We start from the raw sequence: 9,446 nt of genomic DNA, 5'->3' as shown, positions 1-9,446 counted from the left end.
ACTGATCATAGCAGAGCAAAAACATAGTAAAAGTAGGCATAGTATCCAAAATGACATTACAGGATTAGTATAAAGTCCAATTCACTCTACAGAAATGAAAAAATGCTCGTGGGCAAGATTAGAGATTTTAAGGCAGCCACCCACATGTGGTCAACAGATGATTTAGTCAGAAAACAATACATTTTGAAAAACAAGGAGGCATATACAACTTAGTAAAATCCCGAAAATTAGATTAAGGATTTAGGCATGATGCCTTGTCAAGGCAATTTTATTAGAAAAACAATACATTTTGTTTTAGTACAAAATGTATTGGTTTTCGAATAAAATGCTTCCTTGTTTTTCAAAATGTATTGTTTTCTTACTAAATCATCTATGACCACGTGTGGGTGGCTGTCTTAAAATCTATAATCTTGCCCACGGGAGTTTTTTCGTTTCTGTAGAGTGAATTGGACCATATTAATCCAGTAATGTCAGTTTAAATACTAAGCCTACTTGTATGCTATGTTTTTGCTCTGCTATGATCAGGTGTGCCTCAAGTAAAGGGTCGTGTAGACGGAAAGATCTTGGCAATTCTCGTCTTTTCATTTTCATATATATATATATATATATATATATATATATATATATATATATATATATATATATATATCATACATACATACATACATACATACATACATACATAGTACATATATGCAGCTTCTTTTTATTGTATGTTCCATGCTTTTCAAACGAGCTCTAAATATTTAGCACATCATCCCTGAAAGATTTCCCGATTTCAACATAGACCCACAACCTTGAAGTTATTTTGATAACTTTTTCAATGGACCCTGTTCTGAAAAAAAACTATTCAGGTATAAGCAGTTTTCCTGTGTATAAACTGCAAAGAAACGCGTTTGTGAAACTGAAAACTTATCAGATCTTCAGTGAATAGCGACACTAAAACATACATGGGTCGAGAATGATAAAATGTCAAGTTTCCCTTGGGTTAGATTTTATCAATGAATGTCAGGCGATGACAAGTGACACTTTCTGAATGCCGGTACTCAAATCCTCTTTCCATCACCTAAGCATGATGCGGAAGCGTCGAATGTCATTTATTTATCGGCAGGGCCCCCTCGATCCTCTATTTCAGATGTAAACAAAAATAGTATATCGTCTATAGTTGTCACCGCCGAAGAGAACCTGCCAACTCAGCTGTTGTATTTTGTGTTTTATGATGGATTGCTTGACTGGACTTTATTAACCGTCAAAATGAGAAAAAGCGTCTCACTGCCGTCTGGGGATTTGTGTCATATGTAATGGATGACCTCATTTTGATAGAAGGTATGTAGTACCTAGCTACGCCTTTTCATTTGTTTCCGAAAGGCCTCCCTTCCACTTAGTGATGAATGCTTGGGATAGACCAGACCTTGCTAGTCTAAACCAGTCTTAGGGAAGCAGGGCTAATCTTGTCTTATTGAACCTACTATATTTTTGGTTTATTATCTCATTTGAAATCTTGTGGTGGAGCCTAGGCTTGTATCAGTCACCAGCAGACTCTGTGTTAAACTATTTGTAGTCTGACAGCCAAGTGTCATGAGGAGAACGAAACGGAATGAAATTGACTAATGTTGCTGTTTTTCTTGTTGTGCTAACAAACGAACATAGGGTAAACAACCGTGTGGATTGGCCTACTCAGCGACTACTACAGCTAGGCCACCCTCCGAAAAAGTACTTTTAACACGTCCTGACACCGGAGATGGTCAGCAGTCACGAGTTGTTGGTGGTGAGAGAAGGAGCTCAAGGCTTCTACTCTCCTTTCGAAGTAAGTATATATTTTCTCCAAAGTTAGAAATTAAGGCCATATTTTAAGAATTAGGGGGGAAACATCACGACAGGCCAACCCTCATCACGGTAGACGGGTCTTATTCACTCGATATTTAATTGGTGAAACATGAAATACAATTGCAACTCTAAGCATACCATTTAAAAGACTGAAGTTTCGTCAACATATTGTGATATATGAAAGCCCCATACGAACTCAAATAAGCATGTGAGCTCTTCGTAAATATGTTTTCAAGCAGTTTTGAAATCCAATATGGCGGCTACATTTTGCATGGACGGTTCTCATCAGTGACGGCCACCATCTTTCCCCAGCCTTCCCAGCACTCATATGAACAATGTTAGCGTATGTATGTAACGTTTTATTGATCTTACTCAAGATTGCAGTTGTAATCAGCACAATAAAACAACATTTTATTGTAGTGTCTTACCGAACAATTATAGCGCCGTGATTTCCACGAGCGGCAGGATACTAAATTCAAATTTAGCGCGTCGGCGTCGCCAACACTGGTGGTGATGACGTCATCTCCCTCCACTCGCGGGAGAACCAGGTACAACTGCCCAGGTGAATGCAATTCTTTTCCTGCCGGCGTCCGGTGAACATCGGTGGTCGGTGCGGTTGGATGACTTTGCTTCGCTTTTTTTTCTTTGGGAATTGATCTTCGGAATTGGTGAAGTAACTCTTTTTTGGCGTTGTTGTTATTTTGCTTTTTATTTAGGCGTTGCCATGTCGGATTCTAGTCCGTCGGGAGTTAGGTTTTGCATCTCAGGATGTAAAACTAGATTATCCAAGTTAGAATATGATTCTCACACTAAATGTGTTAAGTGTAGGGACAGGTTTGTTTCAGCACAGATCGAACATGTAACGAGTGTAGTGATTGGACTGATTCTCAATGGAAGTTTTTAGTTTCATACTCGGAGAAATTAGCTAAAGACACAGAATTAGAAAAGCAGCGCTTAGGGAAAGTAGACTTAGCTCCGCTTCGTCTTGCGATGCTTTCTGTTCCTTCTGTTTCTCCTCAATTGTTATGTCTCCTTTAACTACACCTCCTATTCCTCCTACTAATCCCGCTTCTCCGGCTTCCCGTGTAGTTTCTTTTTCTTCCGACACCATTGCCAGTCTGGAATCGAGGTTAGATCAGAAATTTTCGGTACTAGCGATACGGTTTTGCACTTGGTAATTCAGTTAAGACGTTTTTGAGAGAAAGCGGCTTCAGGTAAGAGTGTAGTTGAGGGTGCGTCTGTCTGTCCTGACACGTCTCCTAGACCAAAAGGTCACTGTCCAGCTCCCCCGCACCGGGAGAAGACATACCGGAAGTCCAAGGGAGTCGATCGGGATTTGCCCACAGCACAAACAGGCGCCTCTCTTGTTGAGCCTGTTGCGCCTCAACAGGGCTCGGTTAAGCGTTGGAAGGTGTTGCGGTCAGACGCCTTTCGAATGATTCAAGCGATTCGTCTCCGGTCGCGCGGCGCTCTTGGCGAGATTCGCCCGCATTTTCGCGTCCCTTAAAGAGGCGTTCAGGCGCCGATTCTTCGCCTCCTCCAGTCAAGCGGTATAAGGAGCCTGAGAGTAGGGTTGCGCCGCGGCCGTTAGCGGCTCGTTCGTCGCCTCAATCGTGCCTTTTTCGGCTCCATCTACTAGTAGAGATTGTGGTTTTAGCGCTGTAGCTAGCAGTTCTAAGGTGTTTCTTTAGGCGCTTTTTCGTCTGTTACGCCTGATGCGCCTGTTTCGCCTCGATTTCGACGGCTCCGAGCGAGGCGCAAGTAGTTTTTTTTCCGCCTCCTGCTGAACATTTAGGCTCTTCCAAGCCTACGTTACTGTTTTTGATTCGTCTCTGGCGCCTTTGCGCAAGCAGTTAGAGATGTTAACCACTGGATGAATGAGTCCAAGGGTGGTTCGAAACCTTCAGATCCGGTTTGTAGTTCCGTCTCTTCTTGGCGGCGTATCGGAGAATGAAGAAGAAGTAGAGGAGGAGGATTCACATCACCTCGTGTTATTCACGTCTCCTTAGATTTCTTCTGGTATCTTATCCAGATTATTTTGAGAAAGCGGCCCCCGCGCTCCCCAACTTCGACTTTTTTGATGAGGAGGAAACTTCAGACCCCTCCTCCCAAAACGTTCTATCTAAAGCGGTTAGACATTCGTTGAAAGAGACGGAGAAATGGATGTCTGTGAAAAGAGACTTAGGGAAGGCTCTTTTTGCTTACCCTCTAAGTTGCTTCGTAAAGAGGTATAGGTTTTATGTAACTGGGGAAGCTCCTTCTCTGGGAGTTTCTGCCTCCTCCCAGGGAGACTCTCCAGTTTAAATCGACTCCTCTAGAAGATCTGCTTTCGCCGCAGCGAAAGTTTTCTTTACAGCGTCCTGAGTTGGACCACGTTGTAAGAATCAATTTAAACTTTTGGAAGTCTTTAGCTTCCTTGATTGGACTATTGGCGCTTTAGCGGCCAAGATCGAAGACTGTCCTTCTCTTTCTCAGGAGTTAGCGGAGATTGGATTGGTGTTCTGTCCTGTGCGGACAAATCCATTAGGGGGGGATGGATGTGATGAGTTTAGCTTCGCTCATCGCCTTTGGTACCCTTAAGAAAAGGCAACTTTTTGGTGCTCCTTTGCTTCTAAAGGGTTACGTCCCAACAGAAGTCTGCTCTCTTGTTTGCTCCTTTCTGAAAGATAACCTCTTTCCAGACGATGTAGTGTTGTCAATTTCGTCTGCGCTAGATAAGAAATCTACTTCGGATTTACTGGCACAGTCTACTAAGAGACCTAAGCTCCTGTGGAGACTGTTCCTTCGGTTTCTCCTCTGGCCCAAGTGCCTTTTCGAGGGAGAAAACCCAAGCGCTTTTTTCGGCCGAAGTTGAATTTGCGACCTCAGTCTAAGGCCTCGGCCAAGGTTAACAAACCTTCCAAATGAAAGCTCGGTTCTTCATGCACCAGTGGGAGCCAGGCTGGCGCTGTTTTGATTTTTGGAGGAATGGGAAAACAGAGGAGCAGAAGCCTGGGTAGTGCAAGTACTCAAGTTCGGCTATCGTATTCCTCTCGTTTCACCTCCCTCGCTCTCACCTGTGCCAATTCCATTCCAGGCATACTCTCCGGGCTCAGACAAATTTCTGGCGCTAGCCGCAGAAGTGGAAGCGCTTGTTCTCAAAGAAGCGATAGAACAGATAGAAGGGGATTTTGCCTCCAGGCTTTTACAATCGCCTTTTTGTAGTTCCCCAAGTCATCAGGGGGCTGGAGGCCGGTTTTGGATGTGAGCGCCCTGAACTTGCATGTCCAGAAAACAAAATTTCATATGGAGACCACTCGTCGGTTCTGGAGTCCATCAGACATGGGGGATTGGATGGTCTCTCTGGACATTCAAGACGCTTATTTTCACATTCCGATACATCGCGAATCTCGGAAGTACCTGAGGTTCATGTTCGAAGGCAAGGTGTTTCAGTTCGGGCGCTTTGCTTCGGACTAGCGACCGCTCCTCAAGTTTTCACCAGGGTTCTATCCCCGATAAGAAGCTGGCTGCACATATTAGAGTAAGAATCTCCCTCTATCTGGACGATTGGCTTCTCCGGTCGGAATCAGAGAGTCGTGCATGAAGGACCTTGGAACAACTCTGGATCTTGCCAGAAAGTTAGGAATTCTGGTCAACAAACAGAAAGTCCCAGTTGGTTCCATCTCAGAGCATCCTTTATTTGGGGATGATTCTGAATGCTCAAAGTTTTCGGGCTTTTCTGTCCCCCGAAGAGGGTTCAAGGCTGTCTGGAGACAGTTCAGGAGTTCTTGGACAAAAAGGGAAGTTCTGCCAATCAGTGGATGAGGCTCCTGGGCAAATTGACGTCAGTGGAGAAATTTGTGACGTTGGGAAGACTGCACATGAGACCTCTGCAGTTTTTCCTGAGAGCCTCTTGGTGCAGGAAGACACAACCAGACTCGATTACCTTTCCTGTCACAGATCAAATAAAGAGACCTAAGGTGGTGGCTCTCTCGACAAGGTTGGAAGAAGGGTTAGATTTACGACCCATCCTCCCGAACCTACAGTTCTTTTCCGACGCATCGGACACAGTTGGGGGGAGCCCTACTGGGAAATCAAACGGACTTCAGGAGCTTGGTCGGAGAAGGAGAAGAAGTTCCACATAAATGTAAAGGAACTGTTAGCAATTTTCTTGGGGCTCAGACAGTTTCGGAGCTTAGTTAGAAGGTCGAGTAGTGGCAGTGCATTCCGACAACTCCACGGCTCTCTCGTACGTGCGAAACAGGGGGGACTCAGTCTTTCTCTCTGTACGAAGTAGCCAAGGATCTCCTCCTGTGGTCAAACGAAGCGAAGGTCAGCTAGTCCCGAGATTTGTTCCGGGAAAGATGAACGTCCTGGCGGACGAGTTAAGTTCGTCAACAGCAAGTGTTACCTCTGGAGTGGACTTTGGACAACAAGATTTGTCAGAAACTTTGGCGCCTTTGGGGACGACCGTCATAGACCTGTTCGCGACATCAAGGAACAACCGTCTTCCTCTCTTTTGTTCGCCAGTCCCAGATCCTCTAGCTTGGTCGGTGGTGGACGCAATGCTGTTGGATTGGTCGGGTCTGGAAGCTTATGCATTCCCTCCGTTCGGTCTAATAAGAGAGGTGCTGAACAAGTTCATGTCGCACAGCAATGTAACGCTAACGTTAATCGCTCCCTTTTGGCCCAGGAAAGAGTGGTTCCGGACCTTCTCCAGTTGTTAGTAGACTTCCCCAGACTTCTTCCTCCAGAGAAGTGGCTTCTCAAACAACCTCACTTCAAGAGGTTCCACCAAAACTTGTCCGCTCTAGCTCTGACATGGGTTCAGACTGTCCGGAATCTTGTCAGAGCGAAGGATTTTCAAGAAGAGCTGCAGAAGCTATCGCTCGTTGTAGGAGAGAGTCTTCTAACAAACTCTATCAAGGGAAGTGGAGAATCTTCAGAGAGTGGTGTAGAAGTGCTAAAGTCTCTACTTCTGAGACCTCTTTAACAGAAATAGCAGATTTTTTTCTTCTATTTCTTAGGAACTCTAAGAAACTGGCTTCCTTCGACGATCAGAGGATATAGAGCCATGCTGTCTTCGGTTTTTCGACATCGAGGTTGGATATTTCCTCCAATTCAGATCTGTCGGGACCTCATTAGGGTCTTTTTTTCGAAACCACTAAGCTCCCGCAAGATACAGTGGCTTGGAAACTTAGATGTGGTGCTTAAGTTCCTCATGGGGCCACCGTTTGAGCCTTTGAAGTCGGCTTCACTCAGGAACTTGACTAAGAAGGCACTCTTTCTTATTGCACTAGCTTCTGCTAAGCGTGTCAGCGAATTGCACGCTATAGACAAAAGAGTCGGTTTCTCTCAAGGCAATGCTGTATTTTCGGTATCTTTGACCTTTCTAGCCAAAAATGAGAATCCTTCTAATCCTTGGCCGAGGAGTTTTGTGGTAAGGAACTTATCTGATTTGGTTGGACATGAGGAGGAAGAAAGGCTCTTATGTCCAGTCAGGGCTATTGAGCAGTATCTGTTTGCCACTAAGGGTATTAGAGGACATTCTTCTAAGCTCTGGACCTCGGTTCAAAATCCCTCTCGTCCTCTTTCTAAGAATGCTATATCGTTCTTTATTAGAGAGCTTATCAGGGAAGCTCACTCGCAGTCCGAGAACGACAATCTTTCCGTTCTGAGAGTTAAAGCTCACGAGTTAGTAGCAGTGGCAACTTCTTTAGCATTCAGAAAGAATTTATCTTTAGCTTCGATTCTTCAGAGCACGTTCTGGAGATCGGATTCGGTTTTTGCGAGTCATTATCTCAAAGAGATAGAACGGTTTTCGAGAATTGTAAAACGTTAGGTCCGGTGGCGGTTTCTGCATGGTGTTGGTTTAGAAAACGGCACAGGGGTCGTCACCTCTATGCTAACTTTTCACCTTGAATAGGTTGTCGAGTTCAAGGGAAGCTGGGGGTACTGAGTACCTGGGATACTCACCAGTCTGTTAGGTCAGATTTTACAATGGTTGGGTATATATGTTTTTAAATCTGGTGTTGGTGGACAAATGTTTTGTATGATTGAATTTCTGGTCTTAGCCCAGGGCAAGGGCAATCTTTGTTGTTACTATCCTCCGTCAGTCAGCCTTGACTCGCTTGAACTACGGAAGGATTCCACTCCTGTAGAGGCTAACTTTGGTCAAATTCCATTCCTCTACAATAGTAAGAAGAGCACCGACCAGAGGCAGTAACAGTCTGCTGTAGCTCTCTTACAAGGTAAGTACAACAGACACCTTGAGTGTTTACTGGTATTGCAATAAATGTAACCATTTAAAATACTAGTGTCCACTGAATCCCACCTTCCCATAAATGTGTAATCAGCTCTATAATTGTTCGGTAAGACACTACAATAAAAATGAAATTTCATTATTAAAACAAAATGAAGTTTTATTGTATACTTACCGAACATTATGATTATACCCACCCTCCTCCTCCCTTAGGTGGACGGACGGGCAGAAAGAATTGGATTCACCTGGGCAGTTGTACCTGGTTCTCCCGCGAGTGGAGGGAGATGACGTCATCACCACCAGTGTTGGCGACGCCGACGCGCTAAATTTGAATTTAGTATCCTGCCGCTCGTGGAAATCACGGCTCTATATTGTTCGGTAAGTATACAATAAAACTTCATTTTAATAATGAAAATTTCATTTTTGTTGCCTATATTAGTGAAAGTATGAAACTTGTTATTCCCGGGGTTATGGTTGGAACTGAATTCATTCTTACCTTGTAATCGGCGGTTTTTATCCTTACTGCCATCACAACTGAAACTCCACAGTGCTTATTTGATTGTTATTACAGTAAGTCCTCGGGTTACGATGGTCTCGACTTACGATGTTTCGTGGTTACGAACGCGCCCCCATAAAAATATAAAAAATAATATTTTGCGTCGTTCCGTCTTACGCGGTGTTAGCGTCGTAAGCAACGTAAACAAACGCGAACTAGTTCCAGGCGCACGGCGGAAGAATACGCTTTGTGGGGGAGAGGACGGCGTCGCTTCGCTACGCTCAGTCCTCGTCCATACGCCATTTTGGTTGTTTACACTGCCTCTCTCTCCCTCGTGTTGTATCGTTTTTGTAACTTTTTGCTCTTTGTTATGGCTCCCAAGCGCAAGGCGGGACTCTTCTGATGTAGTGCATCGAAGAAAAAGAAAGGCCATCACCATGGAAATTAAAGTGGACATTATAAAGCGATCCGAGAAGGGAGAAACGCCAACAAACATTGGCCGCTCGCTTGGCCTTAGCCGTTCGACCGTTGCTACCATTATCAAAGATAAAGAGCGCATCGTTGAACATGTGAAAGGATCTGCTCCTATGAAAGCGACAGTGATAACTAAGCAGCGTAGTGGTCTAATATTGAAATGGAAAGGTTATGGTGTGCTTTTGGTTGGAAGACCAAAATCAACGGCGTATCCCAGTCAGCCTTATGGTGATTCAGGAGAACGCAAAAGATTGTTTGAAGCGTTGAAAAAAAGAAAAAAGAAAAGGGGGAGGGAAGTGAAAGTGAAGAGTTTGTGGCTAGTAGGGGTTGGTTTTGCGATTTAAGGCTCGGGCCAATTACCATAACCTTAAATTGCAAGGTGAAGCTGCTAGTGGGGATGAGAAAGCA

At 44.4% G+C, this 9,446-nt stretch overlaps 1 protein-coding gene across 1 annotated transcript in view; it reads left to right on the top strand.

Annotated features, from left to right (window-relative positions):
- Nucleotides 1–1,146: 1,146 nt before the first annotated feature.
- Nucleotides 1,147–9,446, top strand: part of LOC135222605 (protein MON2 homolog) — a 325,482-nt gene continuing 317,182 nt past the window's right edge. The window contains 1 exon segment of the mRNA XM_064260699.1: nucleotides 1,147–1,326. The gene's annotated coding sequence lies outside the window, so the exon portion shown is untranslated.

Source organism: Macrobrachium nipponense, chromosome 8 (assembly GCF_015104395.2).
Source record: "Macrobrachium nipponense isolate FS-2020 chromosome 8, ASM1510439v2, whole genome shotgun sequence".
Lineage (NCBI taxonomy): Eukaryota > Metazoa > Arthropoda > Malacostraca > Decapoda > Palaemonidae > Macrobrachium > Macrobrachium nipponense.
Note: the sequence above shows the minus strand (reverse complement) of the source record. Positions and strands in the feature narration are given on the sequence as shown.